The 24284-nt window shown below is 39.4% G+C and overlaps 1 long non-coding RNA gene across 1 annotated transcript; it reads right to left on the bottom strand.

Moving 5' to 3' along the window:
* Positions 1-1245: 1245 nt before the first annotated feature.
* Positions 1246-20629, bottom strand: LOC129635415 (uncharacterized). Its single transcript, XR_008706271.1, has 4 exons — positions 20551-20629; positions 20321-20453; positions 18571-18755; positions 1246-1376 (listed from the first exon to the last, which is right to left on the bottom strand). It is a non-coding gene; the product is annotated as an uncharacterized LOC129635415 (long non-coding RNA).
* Positions 20630-24284: the final 3655 nt, after the last annotated feature.

Below are 24284 nucleotides of genomic sequence, written 5' to 3'. Positions count from 1 at the left end.
GCCTAGATGTCCATCAGCAGATGAATGGATAAGCAAGCTGTGGTACATATACACAATGGAGTATTATTCAGCCATTAAAAAGAATACATTTGAATCAGTTCTAATGAGGTGGATGAAACTGGAGCCTATTATACAGAGTGAAGTAAGCGAGAAAGAAAAACACCAATACAGTATACTAACGCATATATATGGAATTTAGAAAGATGGTAACAATAACCCTGTGTACGAGACAGCAAAAGAGACACTGATGTACAGAACAGTCTTATGGACTCTGTGGGAGAGGGAGAGGGTGGGAAGATTTGGGAGAATGGCATTGAAACGTAAAATATGATGTATGAAATGAGTTGCCAGTCCAGGTTCGATGCACAGTACTGGATCCTAGGGGCTGGTGCACTGGGACGACCCAGAGGGATGGAATGGGGAGGGAGGAGGGAGGAGGGTTCAGGATGGGGAACACATGTATACCTGTGGCGGATTCATTTTGATATTTGGCAAAACTAATACAGTTATGTAAAGTTTAAAAATAAAATAAAATTAAAAAAAAATGATGGGTGGGTTTGACGATTCAAAAATGGGGATACATTCTAAAAATGATACCTTTTTCATAAAAAAAAAGCTAGGCTGTAATTTTTCCAGGGGTCAGACGGGTACCATGCATATTTTTATAATCTCTTTGGGGTGTTGAGTGGGATTGGTTTGGTGCTATTACAGGAGAAGGAATTTTGACATGTAGTTTTCTCTCCTTTTTCTGAGGTTGTGGTGGACAAGCAGGGATTCAGATTTTGCAACTCTAACTAAAATGACACCCCTACTTCATGGTTTGGGGCTGTTTTTCCAAGAGTGGGCACAGATGGTGTTTCTGTCTCCTCCAGAGAATATTTTAGGATGTAAAGTCTCTGAAATAAATTATTCAACTGAGGTCAAAATAGTCTTCTGGAAAAAATCATATATGAATAGGAAATAAGAACAACCTGGCTGAGGCTGAAAAAAAATGCATCTGGTTTTTAGAAATGGTAATATTTGTAATAATGTTTGTATTGGGAATGTAATGAGACGTGGATTGTGGAAGGGGAGTGCAGCTTTACTCGGGAAATTTAGTTGACTGTCTGTTCTTTCATCCCCTCCCCTCCTCCCCTTTCACTTTTCTTCCCTCATTTTCCCTCCTCTCTCCCCCTCCTCCTTCTTATTCTCCACCTCCATCCCCCAACACACACACAGGGATTGGTGAAGAGTAGACAGAGGTCTTTATTTCTAAAACTTTGATGAGCATATGAATGTCCTGGAGATTCTGTTCAGCTTTAGATTCTGTAGGTCTGGTTTGACGTTTGAGAGTCTGCGTTTCCAACAAGCTTCCAGATTAGGGCTTCTTTCCTAGACTGCAGATCATACTTAGAGTAATATGCGCTAGAGGAAGTTTTATCATTACAAATACATGGTAGAGTGGAGTAACACTATGATTTGCTAGGCTAGTAAATGAATTCTTTCACTCATTCCTTCAATCAGTATTTAATGAAAACTGCTCTATGCTGGGGTCTGTGCCTGGTATTGGGGGATAAAAATGATGAGTCTAACAGACACTATCCCTTTGTTAAGACCCTAGTACATATGACCAACATTAATCTGATAATCACGTACTGAAATTTAATACTGCACCTATATTAAGTCCAAAGAAGAAGTGCAGGGGTGATGAGATTTTAAAATGTGGTGTCTTTATTAGAGGGTCAGAAAAGGCTTCCCTGAGGAAGTGATATTGAGTTGAGTAATGAATAATAAGAGTCATTATTATTATCAAAGAAAGAAGTCACCCATTACTGAACACTTACACTGGGCTGGTACCTTACTATCTCCATGCATTATCTCACTGAATCTTCACAGCAACCTTGTAAGGTAGGTGCTATGAAGATCATGGCATCCGGTCCCACCACTTCATGGGAAATAGATGGGGAAACAGTGTCAGACTTTATTGTTTTGGGCTCCAAAATCACTGCAGATGGTGACTGCAGCCATGAAATTAAAAGACGCTTACTCCTTGGAAGGAAAGTTATGACCAACCTAGATAGCATATTCAAAAGCAGAGACGTTACTTTGCCAACAAAGGTTCATCTAGTCAAGGCTATGGTTTTTCCAGTAGTCATGTATGGATGTGAGAGTTGAACTATGAAGAAGGCTGAGTGCCGAAGAATTGATGCTTTTGAACTGTGGTGTTGGAGAAGACTCTTGAGAGTCCCTTGGACTGCAAGGAGATCCAACCAGTCCATTCTGAAGGAGATCAGCCCTGGGATTTCTTTGGAAGGAATGATGCTAAAGCTAAAACTCCAGTACTTTGGCCACCTCATGCAAAGAGTTGACTCATTGGAAAAGACTCTGATGCTAGGAGGGATTGGGGGCACGAGGAGAAGGGGACGACAGAGGATGAGATGGCTGGATGGCATCACTGACTCGATGGACGTGAGTTTGAGTGAACTCCGGGAGTTGGTGATGGACAGTGAGGCCTGGCGTGCTGTGATTCATGGGGTCGCAAAGAGTCGGACACGACTGAGCAACTGATCTGATCTGATGATTATCCAGATTCACAGAAGAGAGGCCTGAGGCTCAGAGAACCTGTAGAGGTCACACAGCTAGCACAGAGCTAATCATGACTCCAATGCAGATAACACATGGTCTCAATGACTCCACTGCTTCCGTTTATCACCTAGGACAATAACTACGAAGATCACTGAATCAACTGAATCTAATGAATTGGCTCTTTGCTCTTTGTTGTATTTAAAAACAGCCACAGTGAGATCTGTTCTGCTCTTGCTGATACAATGTCACAGGGAGAGCTCTGAGCAGGAATCAGAAAACAGGATTTGGCATCCTAGCTTTGCCAATAATAGGCTATGGGTTTAGGCAACAGCCATGACAGCTGCTGCTTTTCAAGTACCTACTGTATGCCTGAGATGTTGCCAGGAGCTTAACATATGATTATCCCAAATTTTCAAGATAATTTTTGTCAGATCACAGTTGTGTATTAATATCTGTGTTTTATAGGTGAGGAAACTGAAGGAGAAGTTAAAGTGTCATAATTTTAACAGTTAGGACAGGGATGGGAGAGATTGTTCAATGGTTCTCAAAGTTTTCTGGAGAACATCATGTCTAAGGCCTTTTGAGGGGGATCAGAACTCCTTGTATACTAACATGTAGATATTAGTTATCTATCTTTTAATATTGTATTGACATTTGCAGTAATGATTCAAAAGCAATGGTGAAAAAAGTTGTTGGTGTCTTAGCAAAACATAGGGCCATGCTTCACTGTATGAAGGGAGCTTAGTTCCCCAACCAGGAATTAAACTGGCGCCCCCTGCACAGTGAAATGAACTTTAACCACTGGACCATCAGGGAAAGCCTCCAAATAATTTTTTATTAGTGATGTTAATTGTGTAAGTTTAAGTAACATTTTTCCCTCAAGGTGTATGAGTGCTTTTGATAAATACACTCACAATAAATCAACAAAGTTTCAGAAGATCAAAATGTAACTCTACTGGAAGCTAATGTCTAGAAATATGTGCTATGTCAATAATCAAAAAGGCCCCTGGTATGATAACCTGAAAGTATATCTTGCCAGTAATATAATTTTTGAGCTTTCAGGAAAAAATTAGAATTTTTGTAAACTTGTACCTACCGCCATCAGCTTGTTAACTTTCCAATTCCTAAAGTACCACCCCCACCTTTTTAAATGAGAGTTGTGACATTAATGAACCTTTAAAACAAAAGATCTTGGAAGATCTGCAAAAGTCAGTGCACTAGGTACCTTCCAAATGTCCAATGCATAGTGGTTCTGTTTGTTTTAGATACATGGGTAAAAGAACCACTGGAAATACAAAACGGACTCATGGATTTTACTATAACAAAGTCTGAAAAGTCAGTCAATACGGTTTCAGATTCCACATTACAACTAAATTGACGAAAATAATACTTGTCAAATTTTGTGTACTATCAAAGAAGAACAACTATAGTTATATGAGAAAGCTGTTAAACTATTCCCTTCTTTCCCAATTGTGTATCCGTGTGAAGCTGGATTTCCTTTATATACTTCAATCAAAACAACATGTAGTAGATTGAAGGCAGAAGCAAATATGATCAAACTGTCTGCTATTAATCGGACATTAAATGTCATATAATGTTACTCTTTTTGCCAAACATTTCCTATTTTGAAAAATATAATTATTTCTCTTAACATATTTATGTTAACATATAATGAATTTATTGATATTATTTTAAAATGAATTAAAGAAGAAATATTTTAAAAATTGTCTTAGTTTTGATTTTGAATACAATAAACATCTATAGGCACAATGCACATAAGCAAAGCTCTGTGCGATCCTTAACATTTTTTCTGTGGGTATAAAGAGGTCCAGAATGAAAGGACACTTGGTGTAAGAAGACAGATTCTGGGAGGAGATCTTCCTGGCCTCACCAATATCTTGTAAGAGATAAAGCATCTGGGGAAAGTCATTCCCACTCTCTCTGCCTTGTTTTCCCATCTATATCATGCAGATGAAAACAGTAGTTCCTATCTCCTTGTGAACGCTAAACTAGTTAATAAGGATATACTCTAAGAACATTTCCTGTAGATATTAGCTCTTGTCTGATTCCAGAGCCAGTGTTCTTCCCATTAGATACACTTTTATGAGTATCATCTTCCTTATTTCTGATCTTTATTTTTAAAGTCCCTCAGCTTACCCATTGCAAGCCTTTGCAAATATATTCCCTGCTGATTAAAAACATAATAGTGCAGCATTCTAGCTAGAAGTGATGCCAGCTTAGAAAACATGCTATTTAGTCTTTGAGTGTAGTGTCTGGACAAAGGAAGTTATTTAAAGAGCATACCTAGATCTGCTATAGATTTAGAAATGTTCTTTGGATTTGAATTAAATATTTTTTTAGAATTGACTGACTGATCAAGTATTTTGATTATGAAAGTTAGCAATGCCAACATTCCGATAGGCATAGAGTTGCATTCTGTTTTTCAGCAAACAGAGCCACAGGACTCTTGGGGCGCTGGAGCAGTGGTGTTGGAAACAGATGAAAGTTAATGATGGCAGTAATGCGTATTTTACGTGTGTCTATCAGAGAAGATACAAACAATGAATAAATAAAAATATACAGCATGTTAGCTGATACTAAGTACAATGAAGAGAAAACAGGGGGAGGGTAAGGATATATGATATGAATGTGGGCTGCATTTTCATGAGGGTAGGCAGGAAAGGCTTCATTGCAGAGGTGATTTTGGAGTAAAGACCTGAGGGAGTGATCCATATGGATATCTGGGCAAGAGAACGCCAGACAGAGGGAGTAGGAGGTGCAAAGACATAAGAGGAATATTCCTGGCATGTTACAGGGACAGCAAGGAGGCAAGTACAGCTGGAACTGAGTGGGCAAGGCAGGAGTAGAAGATGTGATCGGAGAGGTAAGGGGTGCCAGACCACAAAGGGTCTTGTTGGCCTTTACACACTGACTTGGAAATCCATTAAAGACTTGGGAAGATCAGTGAAATGCTTTGACCTTCATTTTGACAGACAGAGAGAGTCTACACCTAGGATATTTTTGCAATAAATATGGCAAGAGAGACTGGTGACTCGGGTTACAGGGTAGCCATGGAGGTGGTGACATATAGGAAGATTTCAGATCTATTTTGAAACTACAATCAACAAGATTTGCTGATGTATGGAATGTGTGATTTGACAAAAATAACTGAATTAAGGATCACTCTAAACCTGAGTACCTGCTAGGATGGAATTTCCATAATTGAGACAAAGAAGACTCAGGAAAGAACAAGTTTGCTGGGAGCAGTAGGGAGAACAGAGATCAGGTTTGAATATGTTAATTTTAGGATGCCTACTAGGTATCCAGATTTATTTAGATAATACTCAAGGATGATCCAAATCAGTAAAAACAATTGCTATATTGTTAGGAATTGCTAAAAAAAAATTTCGGGTGGCTGTATTTCTTTCCTGAAAAAAAAAAAAAAAAAGAAACACCACCTGAAAAATTACATATAAGAGTTTTTCTTAAACATTATACAGGTGCAGTTCCAGAACTGAACACCCTATTCCAGGTGCAGTCTTATTAAAGTTTTGGAAGAAAAGACTTATCTGTTTTGGAACACAATGCCTCTACTTATGGAGCTAAAAATAGTTCTTACTTCCCAGTGTACAGGGATCTCTAACTGGCCTTCTACTTATGTCCAGGCTGAACTGACAAATGAATATTCAAGGCTCACCTGTCTACCACTCACACTGCATCTGGGTTTAGAATCATTTCAATTTTCTATAGTTCCTTATGCTTTTTCCACCGATGTAACTCTCTCCACTGCCTCCTTCTCCTCTTACTGATGCTGGTGTCGTTTGGCTGCCTGATTCATTGTCATTAATAGTGAAAACAGTACTTCCCAATTTAGTATCATCTGCAGATTTCATTAACATGCTGTTTGTATTTTTGTCCTAATATTTCCAAAGGATGTCCAATAACATAGATAATCACTTTACAATTAAAACAAATGAAAAGTCTTTTTTTTTTTTTTGGAGGATGAAAAGGGACAGGCTTTATGTTGTTTTTTTTCAATAGCTCCTTTGCTCAGAAAATCAGAAAATACTCAAGAAAAAAGGAGCAGGTATAGATCTTTTTTTAAAGAGAATGCCAATCCATTTACGGGTTGCTAAGAATTGGCCAGAAGCCTAAGTGATGTTCCTCATCCACATTATACCACACATACTTTCTAAACAAAGACCAAGAGGAAACACACATTTCATAACCTAAAGTCTTTTAGCTTCATCAAATGCCAGAAAGCAAATGCAATGGCACAATACAACACATTAATGTGTTTTGACATAATAATTGTGCCTGTTTCTTCTTAGTATGCCAAGCTGAGGATTTCCAACCAAACAGAGGCAGGGTGGGGCTATCAAATTACAGATGTGCCCCAGACTTGTGAGGGGCATTTACTTAATGGACCGTTTAAACACTTGTCTCCATGTCAGTGATGATACAAACATGACATCTCTGAGCTGGAGAGTCGCTCTTATGCGCACAGAACTTCATGAAGTCATGGGATAAGGCTTGAAGAGGAATTTTTAACTAGGAATACATTTCAAGGTTCAGTTGCATGCTGAAGACCGCAGAAAGAAATTCACTTTTAATGACTATGTGAATCCATGGAGCAGGGCCATTTTATTTCATTTCTGCATAGCTAGCTGAAAAGTGAAAGTTGCTCAGTTATGTCTGACTCTTTGCAATCCCAGGGACTGTAGCCCACCAGGCTCCTCTGTTCTTGGGATTTTCCAGGCAAGAATACTGGAGTGGGTTGCCATTTACTCTTCCAGAGGATCTTCCTGACTCAGGGATTAAACTAGCATCTCTTGTGTCTCCTGCACTGGCAGGCAGATTCTTTACCACTGAACAACCTGGGAAGCCCACACAGATGTAGTATTGTAAGTACACCTTTATTAAAAATATCGACATATAAATGGACTTGGTTGATTCAAACCCCATATTGTTCAGGGGTCAACTGTTCTGTTATTTCCCCAAAGAAAGGGAGGACTGTTTGGAGAATCCAAAACAACAAAAGCAACTCCTGTGTCTCCTGCTTTGCAGGCAGATTCTTTACCATTTGAGCCACCATGTAAGCCCAAAGAGAAGCTTTATTTTTCTCATCTCACAGCTGAGAGACATCTTTTTTTTTTAATTTTAATTAATTTTTTAATCGAAGGATAATTGCTTTACAGAATTTTGTTGTTTTCTGTTAAACCTCAACATGAATCAGCCATAGGAATACATATATCCCCTCCCTTTTGAACCTCCCTCCCATTTCCCTCCCCATCCCATCCCTCTAGGTTGATATAGAACCCCTGTTTGAGTTTCCTGAGCCATACAGCAAATTCCCGTTGGCTATCTATTTTACATATGGTAATGTAAGTTTCCAAGTTAAGAGAGACATCTTTTTAATGCTTTTAGAATGACTGTCTCCAACTCTTCTTGATAATGTTTGTTTTGTTTCTCTCAACTGGAATATTCCTTCTAGCCTAGGTAATTCCCATCTTAAGAAGTTTTTGGTTAAGTATGACATTTTGTTTTTGTTTGTTTGCTTTGGTTGCTTGGAACAGAAATCAAATTAGGTAACTTTACTCAAAAGATGAGGATCTAGTATACAGATGCAATGGTGTTATAATGGAATGATAAGCAGGAATGCAGAGAGGGCTCAGAAAAGACTAAAAAGAGTGAACTTGAGGGAGAGCAGAAAGCAGGGAGTACACTCACTCCATCTTTGTTTGTATATGCACATTTGCTTCATTTTTTAAAAATTTGGTCTCAGCAAAAACTCATCTCTGCTCCTCATTCCACATGGTGGAGGAAAGATGCCCACCCACACCTCCCAAGGCCACATGTTGTAGTTCCAGGCATGGATGCCTGGATGGGAGGACATAAACAATTTCATTCTCTAGCTCTTTGCTCTAATTCCAAATCCCTAGGACAAACTGACCTAGTTCACCTCAGGCTCTCACTCCTGGTCCTTTTGGCTGTGAAATTCCAGCATGGCTGCTGTCAGTCCATTCCTTTAAGTCAGATGAAAACTAAAGGAATGATCATCGCAGCTCAGAAACTCCAAAAAGTATCTACAACTGTAGGAGTGCTCAGGGCCAGATGAATTTGGAAAAGGGAAAATAACAGGGCACGAAAAAGCAAAAGCCTAATTCTTATTTTTCCTGCAGAGTAAGGAACAATATTCCAAACATTCCTTGCACCCCTCCCCAAAGAAACTGTCAAATGATCCTCAGGAGCAACTTAGCAGACGGATTGGGAAAAAAAAAAAAAAATCAACAGGCTCATCATAAGTTTTTAACACCTTGAAAACATCAGGCATGGGCCTTGCTATCTCATGCATTATTCAACCACAAAACATCTTCCCTCTGACTGGGTTATGTGCTGGAGAAGAAGGGAAAGTTCTGTCTTCAGCAAACACATTTCAAGGACCGTCTTAAAACAAAAGGCAAGGGTGTGAGACCTGATCATCTTCTTGATTTGAGTTTTAGGATTTTGGCACATGGACAAACCTCAGTTTGCAAGGATTCCATTTAATTAGTTCAATGAATGTTTTCTGAGCACTTCCAGTCTACCAGATGCTCTGTGAGGCACTTAGAGTTAGGCTACTTTTATGATGCAAGTATCTGAAAACATAACCTATCAGCTCATATACTTGGAAAGCCCAGAGTAGCCCTGGCTAAGTAAACCAAGTGGTTCAAGCAAACATGAGAATCCGAGAACTGTGCTGGATAATTCCTTTTCTCTCCCCAGATCCACTCCACTCTGCTGTGTTCTAGGAGGCTGGCATATAGAGGTTTGATTAACTGATTTTCTTCCTGGGAATGGTGGGCTCAATAAAATAAACCAAAAAGAAATGCAGAGGAAAAAAAGTAAATTGGAGTTTTATTCCCCCAGATTTCCTTCCTGTAGAGATGTCAGAGCTCTTGACAGACAACAGACTTCTCTACCCACCTCCTATTCTATCCCCCCCTTTCTTTCTCTCTTTCTCTTCTTTCTGCTCTTCAGGCTGGGAAGTGTGCACAGCACCCTGACCTTTACTGTCTTAGTTCATTTGAGCTGCTATAACAAAGTTCTATAGACTGCATGGCTTATAAACAAAAGAATATGTTTCTGATAGTTTTGGAGGCTGGAAAGTCCAAAATCTAGATGCCAGCAGAGCTGATGTGTGGTGAGGGTTTACTGGTTCACAGATGGACATCTTTGTGTTATGTCCTCACATGGTGGAAGAAGCAAAGGATCTCTCTGGAGCCTCTTTTGTTCGGACCCTAATCCCTTTGGTGAGGGCTTCACCTTCATGACCTAAGCGCTACCTAAAGGCCCTGCCTCCAAGTATTATCATATTGAGCATTAGATTTTCAACATATGAATTTAGGAGGATACACACATTCAGTCTATAGCACTAGCACAATGGTATGGCAAAACACCCTGTAGAATCTCTCTACTCTGTCCACACCTTTGTTAACGGCTTCTTTGTTAATCTCTCTTTAAATTCCCCAATTTGACTACACTGTGATTCTCCTCGTGGAGCCCTGACTAGCCCTGACATCAAGAATAAGTTCGAGCGCTTCCTTGGTGGCTCAGTGGTAAAGTATCCACCTGCCAATGCAGAAGACGTGGGTTTGATTCCTGACCTGGAAAGATCCCGCGTGCTGTGGAGCAACTAAGTCCATGCACCACAACCACTGTGTGCTCTAAGCCCAGGAACCACAACTGTAAGTCCACGTGCTGCAACTCCTGAAGCCAGCGTGCCCTAGAGCCTGTGCTCCGCAACCAGCAAAAGCCACTGCAACGAGAGACCGGTGCCCTGCAACTGCAGAGCAGCCCCTACATCCACAGCCGGAGAAAAGACCGAGCGGCGACGACGACCCAGCACAGCCAAAGATAAAATAAACAAATTCAACTGTAAAAAGTTAGATGGGAAGTATTTATTTTAAAAAAAGTAAAATTATTCAAAGGGAAAAAATGAGGAAATAGGTCAAAAGGAGTGGTGTCTTTGAATTGGATCACTTTTATAACATCCAGGACCAACCAACTGCAAGCAAACAACTGAGCTGAATCATAAGAAACTGCTATCCTCCCACATTTTATGACACACGAAAGGCACTGTCCTATGGTTCCACTAACAAAGGAGTCTTGCTGTTTTTTAAGAGAACATGATCTTCATTTATATCCTGGTTCTTTGGGAGCGATTTCTCCTACTTTAGTGGTAAAGGATACATTTTTCTCTGTTGGCTCCTCTAACTAAATATCTGATAGATGTGCACACAAATTTGGTCACCATATTTAATTTCTCATTACTGAATTAATTAAGTTGTTATGGCTTTGTAACTAAATTTACTATATGGGGATTTTTGATAAACACATACACAAATTAATCCAACTCCAGAAGGTAAGAACCCAACTGTCACTAGAAGCTAATGCCTAGAAATACTTGTCTATTAATGATCACAAAAGCTTCTGGACCAATACTATGTTGGTGTTGAAAATTATATTTTTGGTTAACATTTATTTAAAATAACATCTGGTCTTAATAATAAGTACCCTTTTATTCTGCCATCTACCTGAAATAACTGCTTCTTCATAAAACTAAAGGGTAGCCTACTAATCTACAGTCAATATTAACCCATCTTTTCCAGTGCTGTCTTATACACTTTGAAGATTTAAGCTTAGCAAGAGATATAGTCTTTAAGGTTAAAACAAACAAACAAAAACACAGGACAATTACATATAAGGCAAGATTATGCAACAAGTAAATCCATACATAGGAAGACAATGAAATGTTATTGCTATGGGGAGTGTCTGGGGATTGCAGTTCTCCTAAATGGTGTATGTCTAGCTTTTGAAGAAAGTGAAAAAAAACATATCATTCTTTGAACATAAAGCTAAAAAAACCAACCAACACAGGATCATGAAATTAGTTTTTGAAAAAATTAGATACCAAATGATACTCTATGTCTGTAGATTGTCATCTTATAAGAGATAGGTCTTTCCTAAGGCCATCTAAAGAAAAATCTTATCAGTATGAATCCCTTCAAAATATCTGTGAAATACAAAATAAACTGTAGTTCAATTAACCCTGAGACATTATGTTATAAAAGGTGACTTGGACAAAAAAGTGTGTGTAATTTCCAAGATGGTCTATGTACGAAATAATTTGCCCTGTGGTCATATCATAAATCTATAATTTTTTGCAAATGAAATGAAATCATATTAGTCCAGAGTTTATTTGCTCAAATAAACTAGGGAAACAGTAGGATTTAGTTTAAATTGCTGCCAGAAAAGCAGGAATTCACTTAAATTTTAATTCTGAAGCTACCTTGTTGCTAATGTTATTGGTGGGGTTGGGGCAGCAAATAAATCAAATCTTTAACTAGGAAAATAAGACTTCTATTTTCATAGGTATATTCGTTTCCTGTGGCTGCTATAACAAATTACCACAAACATGGTGCTTTAAAATAGCATAAATTGATCTTCTCATAGTTCTAGAGGCCAAAAGTTTGAAATCAGTAGCAGTATGCCAAAATCAAAGGCACTGTGTTGCCAGTGTCTTTCTTCCTCCAGAGGCTCTAGGGGAGAATCCATTCCTTGCCTCTTCCAGTTCCAGGTATCTGCCAGCATATTTTGAATTGTTGCGACATCACTCCAGTCTTCCAGGTTGGCATCTTCAAATCTCTCTTTGCCAGGTCGTCACATCACCTTTTCCATTGTGTATTTCTGATTCATCTTTCCCTAGTTCTCAAATATACATGTGATTGAATTTCTAGCCCCTAGATTATAATCCAGGATAATCTCCCATCACTTTTTTATATAAAGCAACATGTACAGATACTCAGGACCAGGAGTGAATAATGTTTGAGGGTTCTTTCCCAGACTACACAACAATAGGGAATGTTAGATAAAGCAGGATAGGGAACTGGAAAGAACAAAAATTCTCCAGAAAACCAGGGTCAGGCCCTTGCTTTGTTACAACCTATCTGTATTTCCTAGGGAAAGTCACCTCTTCAAGGCTCACATTTATCATCTATAATATAGATAAATAAGATGTTGGGTTTAGGAAAATAGATGCTCCCTAAGACTTGTTCCAAATAGGAAAAGGAGTACGTCGAGGCTGTATATTGTCACCCTGCTTATTTAACTTATATGCAGAGTACAGCATGAGAAATGCTGGGATGGAAGAAGCACAAGCTGGAATCAAGATTGCCAGGAGAAATATTAATAACCTCAGATATGCAGATGACCACCCTTATGGCAGAAAATGAAGAGGAACTTAAAAGCCTCTTGATGAAAGTGAAAGAGGAGAGTGAAAAAGTTGGCTTAAAGCTCAACATTCAGAAAACGAAGATCATGGCATCTCGTCCCACCACTTTACAGGAAATAGATGTGGAAACAGTGGCAGACTTTATTTTTGGGGGCTCCAAAATCACTGCAGATGGTGACTGCAGCCATGAAATTAAAAGACTCTTACTCCTTGGAAGTAAAGTTATGACAAACCTAGATAGCATATTAAAAAGCAGAGACATTCCTTTGCCAACAAAGGTTCATCTAGTCAAGGCTATGGTTTTTCCAGTAGTTATGTATGGATGTGAGAGTTGGACTGTGAAGAAAGCTGAGTGCCGAAGAATTGATGCTCTTGAACTATGGTGTTGGAGAAGACTCTTGTGAGTCCCTTGGACTACAAGGAGTTCCAACCAGTCCATCCTAAAGGAGATCAGTTCTGGGTGTTCACTGGAAGGACTGATGCTGAAGTTGAAATGCCAATACTTTGGCCACCTCATGCAAAGAGCTGACTCATTGGAAAAGACCCTGATGCTGGGAGGGATTGGGGACAGGAGAAGGGGACGACAGAGGATGAGATGGCTGGATGGCATCACTGACTCGATGGACATGAGTTTGAGTGATCTCCGGGAGTTGATGATGGACAGGAAGGCCTGGCATGCTGCAGTTCATGGGGGTCGCAGAGAGTCGGACACGACTGAGCGACTGAACTGAACTGAACTGAACTGAAGGTTCCTTTTAAGGGCTTGCCTGGTGGCTCAGTTGGTAATGAACCTGCCTGCAATGCAGGAGACTTCCTATAACACAAGAAACCCAGATTTGATCCTTGGATCAGAATGATCCCCTGGAGAAGGAAATGGTAACTCACTCCAGTATTCTTGCCTGGAAAATGCCAAGGACAGAGGAACCTGGTAGGCAACAGTCCATGGGGTCGCAAGAATTGGACATGATTTAGCAATTAAACAACCACCAAGGTTTCTTTCAGCTTCAAAATTATATTAGATATATATAGAAGAACTGTCATATTTATCCTTCATTCTCTAAGGGAAGAGAAACAGTGAGAAACAGAGGCTGACAGACATGTTTTACACACCTTTCTAGCAAGCAGAAAGGTACCAGAATGGTGGAACTAAGTCTCCAGCCCACATCTCAAACCCTACAGGACCACAGAGACAGCTCCTTTGTTCTGATTCAGAGCTTACAAACAACATTTAGAACTAATTCTGTGTTCCAAAGACACTGATTTCAGGAAGTCCTGACCCCTGGTGGGGGGTGGAATATCTTCTATTGTAAATTGATGAATTGCCTTTCTGGCTGAGAAGCCAAATTTTAGAGGTTTCCTTAGGTTTGACTAATATGACATAACCTAATTAAATGTAGTTTCTTAGTGCCCACTGATTTGAGTTACCTGCTGAGGTTTATCCTGAAAGAGCCTAGAACTTATTATTTTATTTAAAAACATTTATTCAATGTAAATAATAACAACAACAATCAGGGTGTCTCACATGAAGCCTTACTCAGTGTCGGCACACAGCTAACTACTCTACATGAATTGTTTCATATGTTCTCCATAATTTTCCATTGCAATAAGGTCCTGTTCAACAAATCGTCATGGAATGCTTGCTGTGTGCCAGGCATGTGATTTATGCTGGGAATATAAGGGACTTCATGTCTAAATGAGGAGACAAATATTTAAGCAAGTATCACAGAAAGAAATGTAACATTTACAGCTGCGTTAAATGCTACATATCCAAAGAAAGCACCTGGTGCTACTGTACTCATTGCAAAGATAAATCACTTTAAGAGAAATGATGGGATCTGTTCCAAGTCACAACTGAAGTAAGAAGAAAAGTCCAGCTTTTGGTCGAGAACTATTGACTTGGAACCCCTTGAGAACCCTGGGTCTGCTATGCTTTGACCCATGCCTGATTGCTTGATCATTATTTGAAGATCTATATGCTTGTCTTTTCTGTTGGCAATTAATAAGTGGACATTTCCCACCATGACTACTTGGCTCCATAGTTTAGTTTTATTGACTCTTCTAAACATTCTTCATATGTGAAAATTCTACAAAGAACCCTCAAGTCATTTCTGGAGTCTCTGACACTGACCTGTTATCTCATTCTATTAAGAGTTTGATTCCAGGCCCACTTCTGAAAAGTGAAAGTGTGTACTCAGTAAATTCCTGAAACTGACAAGAACCCTTTGGCTATTATTCAAAAATGTCTACTACAGTGAACTAAAGTGGTAAGTTATTTCCGCACTCACACACGACCCCTGCCTTCAAAGTAGAGCACCAAACTATGTTTACCACTGGGTCTAAAACCATTTCCCCTTGAAGATAATATGGAATAATCTGATAATGATGGTGGACTGGAAAGCTATGTTGACACAAATCTATTTAAATCTGCTATGCTTTAAGAAAGTTATTTTAACTGACCCCAATTGTATGCAATAAATTCCTTGTATAGGATTTTGTAATTAAACTTCACACACTATTAACCAGAAATGGTATTAGTAAATACAGTCTTTCCTCTTAAATTAACCTACACTTAGGGTGAACTCTAAGTTTATCCCCTATAGTATAGTCATTTTTTCATATATAAGCAATATATTTTATGTGAGCAATGCCAGAAAAAGCCAAAATTCATCATGAATTTTATAGTTCCTATAGGTAAATATAAGCAGAAATGTTGACTGTACAACCAGTTTAACTCTTTAAAAACCTAGTTTTAAATCTTTATTTCCATTTGCATCCAAGATTATAATATAAATTAGTTATTTTTAAAAATTGACTTTTTAAAAACATTTTTATAATTTGAACTAATGGCAAAAAATGACTTAGATTATTTTTTTTCCCCTTTGAAATAAACAGGCAATTTTGAAGAGCTTTTCCTCTGAGCAGCTCACTGGCAAACTAGTCAAGGAGTGACCCTGAGACTTATATCATCACCATTACATACTCAAAAGCAAGGATCTGATCAAGTAAACAGCACAATTCAAATTGAAAGACCAACCAAACCACTGTCCAGTCCCATTAAAATTGGTGACAAATGTCATTTAACCCCAAAGACCTGCTCTTCCATTCGTCCCTCCTTCCCTTCCATAATCTGTTATAGCAGAAGATTCCTGAGAAATCATTTTCATTCTGCCTAGATCTGGTCAGCCTTACTTTAGAAATCCTTAAGTAAATACTTATAATCCCTGTTCTATTCAAGTGATCAGTCAAAGGGGACATGACATATTCTCTTACATGCCAAACAGCTGTTTCCTTTCCTAATTAGGGGAGAACACTGCAAATGACAGTTCTAAATAAATATATAATGTAATCTACTGATAATGACAATGTAAATATTATGGCAATTAGGGAAACAAATGTACATATATTTGAATATTCCTCAGAGGCTGAAATCCTTCCATGGTAAACCTTTGACAGAAAAAGTCTCTGGTGGGTGGGTTCTGCTGAGGAAGTGGGGTGTTTGACTTGGCTTCTGGCTCAGGCTCTAGGAGATGAGTTGAGGAGGGAGATTCCAGGAGAAGAAGCCACTTTCAGTAAATTACCTTCCAGGAGACAAGTAGGAATCCCTGTTCTCATGGTTTCAAATCCTGGGTGGGGTAAGACTTGATGTCCCCTTGGCAAGAGGTGTTGAGGAACAGAAGACAGACAGTTTGCAGGGATCTGGGCAATCTGTCTTTCTGAGCAGAGCCCTACTTCAGAGTTCACATATACATGGTAACCGGAGATCAAAAGCATTGTTTCACTGTGAGAACATTTTTCTCCAGATAAGGTTGTACTTCTTCATAAAGCACATAAGAAGGAAAAAAAAATGAAAGACTATACTATGAATTACAGCATCTCTACCAATATTATGCAAGTCCTAATTAATTTTAGGCCATGTTTATCTAATCTTAGTCTTCCCACCATTTAAAAAGGAATTGCACCATTCCCTCACACCATATATAAAAGAAACAGAATGGTTTACAGACTTAAATGTAAGAATGGAGCCCATAAAACTCCTAGGAGACAACATAGGCAGTCTTTAACAAATTGTAGCAACATTTTTTTTTTATAAGTCTCCTAAGGCAAAAGAAACAAATGCAAAAATAAACAGATGGGGCCTAATCAGACTTGCAAGCTTTTGCACAGCAAAGGAAACCACTGACGAAACAAAAAGGCAATCTATGGAATGGGAACAAATATTTGCAAATTATGGGACTAACAAGAGGCTAATATTTAAAATATACAAAGAGCTCATATAACTCAATATAAAAAACCTCCCAACAACCCAATCAAAAAATGGGCAGAATATCTAAATACACAGAAAAAGAATATCTTTTTCTGAAGAAGATATACAGACGGCTAATAGGCATATGTATAGGTCCATGGGGTTGCTGAGAGTCAGACATGACTGAGCAACCTCACTTTCACGCATTGGAGAAGGAAGAAATGGCAGCCCACTCCAGTATTCTTGGCTGGAGAATCCCAGGGCCGGGGAACCTGGTGGGCTAACGTCTATGGGGTCACACAGAGTCGGACACGACCGAAGTGACTTAGCAGCAGCAGCAGCAATAGGCATATGAAAAGATATTCAACACAACTAGTTAATAGAGAAATGCAAATCAAAGCAACAATGAGATATCACCTCACACCTATTAATAGTTAGTATTCAAAAGTCTACTAATAACAAATGTTGGAAAGGATGCAGAGAAAAGAGAACCCTCCTACACAGCTGGTAGGAATATAAATTTGTACAGCCTTGTGGCTCAGCTGGTAAAGAATCTGTCTGCAATGCGGGAGACCTGGGTTTGATCCCTGGGTTGAGAAGATTCCTTGGAGAAGGGAAAGGCTACCCACTCCAGTATTCTGGTCTGGAGAACTCCATGGACTGTATAGTGCATGGGGTTGCAAAGAGTCGGACACAACTGAGCAACTTGGGCTTCCCTGATAGCTCAGTTGGTAAAGAATCCATCTGCAATGCAGGAGACCCCAGTTCGATTCCTGGGTCTGGAAGATCCACTGGAGAAGGGATAGGCTACCCAATCCAGTATTCTTGGGCTTCTCTTGTGGTTCAGCTGGTAAAGAATCTACCTGCAATGCAGGAGACCTGGGTTCAATCCCTGGGTTGGGAAGATCCCCTGGAGGAGGGATCCACTCCAGTATTTCCACCTGGAGAATTCCATGGACTGTATAGTCTATGGGGGCACAAAGAGTCAGACACAATTGAGCCACTTTCACTTTCATAGCCACTATGGAAAACAGTGTGGAGGTTCCTCAAAAAACTAAAAATACAGATCCTGTATGACCCAGCTTTCTATTCCTGGGTATATATGTAGAAAAACACTAGCAGCATTATTTATAATAGCTAAGACATGGATACAACCTAAATGTCCATCAACAGAGGACTGGATTAAGATGTAACACACACACACAGAAATATTACTCAGGCATAAAAAAGAATTAAATTCTGCCATTTGGAGCAACATGGATGGACCTAGAGAATATTATGCTTAGAAAATTAAAATCAGTCAAAGAAAGACAATACCATATGATATCACTTACACATGGAAATCTAAAAAAAATAAAACCACAAATGAAGGTATATGCAAAACAGAAACAAAATCACAGATATAGAAAATAAACTTGTGTTTACCAAAGAATAAAGGAAAGGCAGGAGGGACAAATTAGGGGTATAAGACCAAGAGATACAAACTAACCTGAGAAACAAGGATACACTGCATGGTGGTTTAGTCACTAAGTTGTGTCCGACTCTTACAAGCCCATGGACTGTAGCCTGTCACGCTTCTCTTGTCCATGGGATTCTCCAGGCAAGAATACTGGGGTGGGTTGCCATTTCCTTCTCCAAGGGATCTTCCTGATCCAGAAATGGAACCCAGGTCTCCTGCATTGCAGGCAGATTCTTAACTGACTGAGCTACGAGGGAAGCCCCTATATACTGCATACCACAGAGGATTATAGCTCTTATTTTATAATAACCTATGACAGAGTGTAATCTGCACGGATATTGAATCACTATGCTGTATACCTGAAACTAATATAGTATTGTAAATCAACTACTCTTCAATTTAAAAAATAAATAAGTAAATAAAAATTTTAAAAAGGGATTGTGTTATATCCCTTCTAGCTCCTTTATGCTCTAAGACAGTTAACATCTAAGTAATATACTTCAACTGTTAGAAAGACTGACTATTTCTTGATTATAAAATTAACAAATGATCATTATAATGCAAACATGAATGACTAAAAAGACAAAACTCCCATTTTTTATCATCAATTTTCTGGTATCTATATATGTGTGCACACACACACACACACATACATATAGGCTATGATAAATATACATATTTGAATCCTGCTACTGTGACCTTGCAACTGTGAACATTTCCTCATATCATTAAAAATTTGTGAACATATGGCTTGTAATGATGCATAATATTCCATTATATGGATGAACTGTAGTATATTTAATGTACCTATCATGAGATATGTACAGAGTTTCTAACATCAATAATCTTTTATAAAAAGGTTTATCTCTGTTGTGTTTTAGGCTTGTGCTCTCTCTCATGGTTGACTCAAATGCTAACACTGGGAAGTCAGAAAGAAAGAGTTTTGAATGTCTGCCTAGTGCTTGTTAGCCACGTGATCTCTGTGGATGTTTAACTTTTGACAATCTCAGATTCTGGATCTACCAAATGCGGTCCACAAGCCGTATCTTTCATGGCCATTGTCAAGGTGTGTTTATGTGTATGTCAAGTGTCTGCAATACAGAAGGCTCCTAGTAAGAATCAGACGCTTTCTCCTCCTATCTCTTTTTGTCTTAATCCAGGAGTCCAAACTGCCTGTGATTAGATTTCAGGGTTTCTGTTACAATTCCTGGAATTGTGTACAAACTTTTGTACGCTCACATGTTTTTGAGAGGGAAAAACTCCCGTAAGCATAAGAAGCACTGCAAATCTCATTCCTACTCCGTTTCTTTCCATTTGCCACAATGCAGTAGGACTCACACTGACCTTGTCCCTAAGGGCTGCCTCATTGACTCTGATTTCTCTCTGAAGGTTTCCCTCATCTGTTGGGGAGCTAACTGTTCAACATGAACCTAGCTGGACACACAGTTTCTATGCTGACATCCCAAGGCACTCAGCCCCCATTCCTTGGCATACAATGAGTACTCAATCAGTCAACTGATCTAACTTGTTGCTGATATTATTATATACATGAGGAAATTTTCAGGAGAGGTCCATGCATCTTAAATTAAATGACTAGCTTGACCATGGAAGGTATGGTACATATGAATGGACACCTTCCTCCTTCTGTCTGTCTTCATCTCCGTCTCTCTCTCTTTCTCAACTCAGACCTATAGGGATTGAACCAAATTCTGAAGTTTCCTTTATCCTAAGTAGGTTTATAAATTTATCAAACAAGTCCAGAGATTACAATTTCTTTTACCTCATAGAAAAGGATATGTGCAGGGGAGAGTGATTTGGCGAGAGAAAAACATCAGTATACAATGTTAAAACGGGATGACGGTCCATCTGTCTTGAACAACCCCGACCACAAGTTGACTGGCAAAAGAGAACTTCTGAAATTTAAACACCAAGGGATTATCTTTTAATGGGCTGTCACTGGGTTCTGTGGTATGAAATTAAGCATTTCATCAGAGGTCAGCCACTACTTACACTAGACATTCTGCAGCATGAACTCCCTGGCACAATTACCAATGTGTGGCTTTACCAAGACAAGTTTTGGGGCTTTTCTCTCCTATTTCTGTTAGAATATAAATAGTGGTACACATTTACTTCCTTTAGCTACAAAATTTAATACTGCATTTGGAATTCTGTAGATTTAAAAAACATTTCTTTTTAACAGAAGGAATTGTGAGTTGAGCTCAAGTAAAATACGCAACAAAATAAAACAAATAATGGCCTCTATGTCTTTAAGTTTGAATGTGTTTTTCAACACAGTTTAACTTTGAATGAAAACTATCTATAACATTTATCTAAAAAGGACTATTTTCCTGCTTCCATGTGTCAAATACTTCTATATTTCCTCACATTTGTATTCTGGACAGGATGGCAAAATATAACTAGAAGACTCCCCACTACTCTCTATACCTTAACTATTATGTGATAAAGGATGGCTTGGAATTCAAAAGCTATTGTTTGTTAGGATTAACGGCTGCTGGATTCTTCGAAAGAATACTTCTAAAATTACATGGATGGACAAACAACCTGAATAAAGAAATGAGCAAACTTTCCCTAGAGCTTCCTTGGCTGGCTGAATCACTGAATGGCAGCTGACAAGGTTTTCAATAACGCCAAGTCAGCTGGTTCTATAATGCTGTGTGCCCCAAACATAATTAAAAGTGTTAACAATTTTGTAGCCTTTATCAGAACATATTCTCCTTGCATACCTTCAGTGACCTGGTCACAGCTACTAGAGACAAATCTCTTGTTTTACTTTATGTACTAAGGTCACTGTACCCTAGGGAACTTCCTTGACTGTATCATGCCCAAATCTGGAAGACTCGAAAGTCTACCCAGAGGAATTGTGTGGGCTTGCTCCAACAGCATCCCTTTCCTTTATTGGGCTTCCCTGGAGCCTTAGATGTTAAAGAATCTACTTGAAATGTAGGAGACCCAGGTTTGATCCCTGGGTTGGGAAGATACCCTGGAGAAGGGAATGGCTACCGACTCCAGTATTCTTGCCTGGAGAATTCCATGGACAGAAGGAGCTTGGTGGGCTACAGTCCATGAGGTGGCAAAGAGTCAGACATGACTGAGCAACTAACAGTTTCACTTTTCTTTCATTCCAACAGCATCCCTTTCCTTTCTCAGGATGACAGCAAAACACTAAGCCTTTTGGATGTTTATGGAGGAGAAAAACGTGTATGGTTTGGGTCATCTTCTGTTAATTACTTTTAAGTCCATCCGTACAACAGTGAAGTGAGCTAGGTTTCCTCAGACTTGTGTTGAAAAGGGGCCAGAAAAATCAAGTTATCCCCAATATATTACGTTTTGGAAAATGAGGGCTGTAGATGTAAGATCGCTTAGTAGCATCTGAGCTTTCTAACTGCTGATGTACTGCTCTTCCTATACCACACTGTAAATTGTTGTGTCTGTGCCTCTAGAGCTGGGATAACCACATAGACCACGTAGGTCAAATCACAGGTCTAAAAGTAGTCACTGGTGATCAAGACGAAACAATGCCAGATATTCTTAAAAGAGACTAAATGTATATTAAGCACCTACCTAATGTCTTGCTTGTATTCAGTACCAAGTAAATGGCAGTGATTTTTTTTTTTCTGTTAAGTAAGGCATTATAGATAAATGGACAACTAGACAACAGTATTATTTTTCTTATTAGACTGCTGGTCAGGAATGAAACCCTTCTGTACTCTGCCAGAGGAGACATCGTGACCTGATCACAGCATTCTTTCCCACTAATTCTCCTTGGAGACTTGGAATTCTTCAAAAGACATCACTTCCAACAGCCACCATGAAGTTGACTCCAAATGAAGCTTACTTATTATACTTAAAGATCAGGATCTGTACCCTGTTGCCCTCTGCATCCCCCTACCAGTGATACTATATGCTCTGTGCATAATATGTACTCGGTAAATATACGAAAAACATACAATCAACTTAACACCAATGGGATAATTACAAGAGTGCTGCCAGGGGAAAATTAGAGGCTGGGGATTGCTGTTTATTCTGAAAAATCCCAAACCTCTTACAGGGTTGCTGAGAGCAATAACTCAAAGGACAGGGTTTATGCCGGGTCAGAGAGACATCTTGGCTCCTCAGAGCTCCTTTCTTAGTTAAAACAGGAGTGCTGGGGCAGGAAAGAGGGGGATGTGGGGGTGTCAAGGGCCACCTAGACCTGAGCTGAAGCCATGTGGTTCTACTTGGAGCTTCCAAGTCAGTGGCGCCAGTGGTCGTTTCCTCAATTATTTTAGGCCAGCATCTCCCCCTTGGCATTGGTTCTGGATCCTTGTGGCTGGACATTTACCCTCCCTGGCTCCACATGAATAATTCAGGGAGGTGGCCCAAAGCCAGAAGCTGCCCCAGAGCCCCAGATTCCATCATCAGCTCTCAGATGGACTTTACTTAATGGCACCAGGAGGCAGGGAGAATATGGATGATGACTCACTATCACATCCCTTAAAGGGAGGAAAAAAGCCCAAGGGGAAGAGACGAGCATTCGGCTCCCAGAAGTTAAGAAAATATAATTTAGTCATCCAGATATCTCACTGGTAATAAAATTACAGATGAATCAAATCTAATTAGACCTGTTAAGTCTGGTGAAATGTTTAATTAATCTTAATTGGCTACCTCTGAAAGTAGCTTTGCATCCATTTCTTAAACAAAATAGAAACATTACAGCTCAAGTGATAGACTGTATGATCGGGTGATGAGTAAATACTAGTAGAATTGAGATGGTGTTGTATGAATTTAGAACAGGGGTTTCAAATTTGAATGCTGTCAGGGAACAGGCTGGGATTTTAAATGTACAACTGAGCAGTAGGATAAGAGGGTAGCTGAGATGAACAGTTCTTTTTTGGCTTAATCTTTGAATTCAGTATATTTACACACTGCTGGCCATTACAGAAAAAAATCATCTGCAGTCCAAATTGGGCCAATCCACAGGAGTTTGCAACTCTTGATTTAGAGACTTTCTAAAAATGAGTTCAAGCTCTTTAAAAGAAATTCTTATACTCAAATAATAGATGAATCATTCAGCAGAGTCCGGTTATTTTCCAATTTCTCATTTCCATCTATACTTCCTACCCCACCAATACAAAAACGGGCAAATAGAATCTCAGGAATTAAGCTAATGCTTTAGCTGTAGAATGTGGAGATATTTAAGAGGCAGCATGGTTAGGTACTTCAGTGAGAACAGATGCCAGTCGAAGAACCAGAGCCCCCTTAGGAAACTAGGCAATTAGTTTCCAGAAGGTGAGGAGGTTTAGAGGGATCCGGGGTGAGAGGAGGGAAGCTAAGGTAAAGAGAGGCATGTGGAGGGCTCAGGCACGACTGTTTACCCACCACTACAGAAATGCACGTGTGAGTGCTCAGTTGCTTCAGTTGTGTCCGACTGTTTGTGACCCTATGGACTCTAGCCCTCCAGGCTCCTCTGTCCATGGGATTCTCCAATCAAGAATACTGAAGTGGGTTGCCATGCCCTCTTCCAGGAGATCTTCCCAACCCATAGACTGAACCAGCGTCTCCTGCATCTTCTGCATTGCAGGCAGATTATTTACCACTGAGCCACAGGGGAAGCACCTCCATTACAGAAATACGTATGTCTTAGTAACCAGTATGGCTGCTCTGTTATTTACTAACTGAATATCCCAGGAGGGGAAGTAAGTTCTGAGCTGCATCCAAGAATCTTTCCCATCAGAGTCTGTGCT

This window comes from Bubalus kerabau, chromosome 20 (assembly GCF_029407905.1).
Source record: "Bubalus kerabau isolate K-KA32 ecotype Philippines breed swamp buffalo chromosome 20, PCC_UOA_SB_1v2, whole genome shotgun sequence".
Lineage (NCBI taxonomy): Eukaryota > Metazoa > Chordata > Mammalia > Artiodactyla > Bovidae > Bubalus > Bubalus kerabau.
This window is presented reverse-complemented; position numbering and strand designations above follow the sequence as displayed.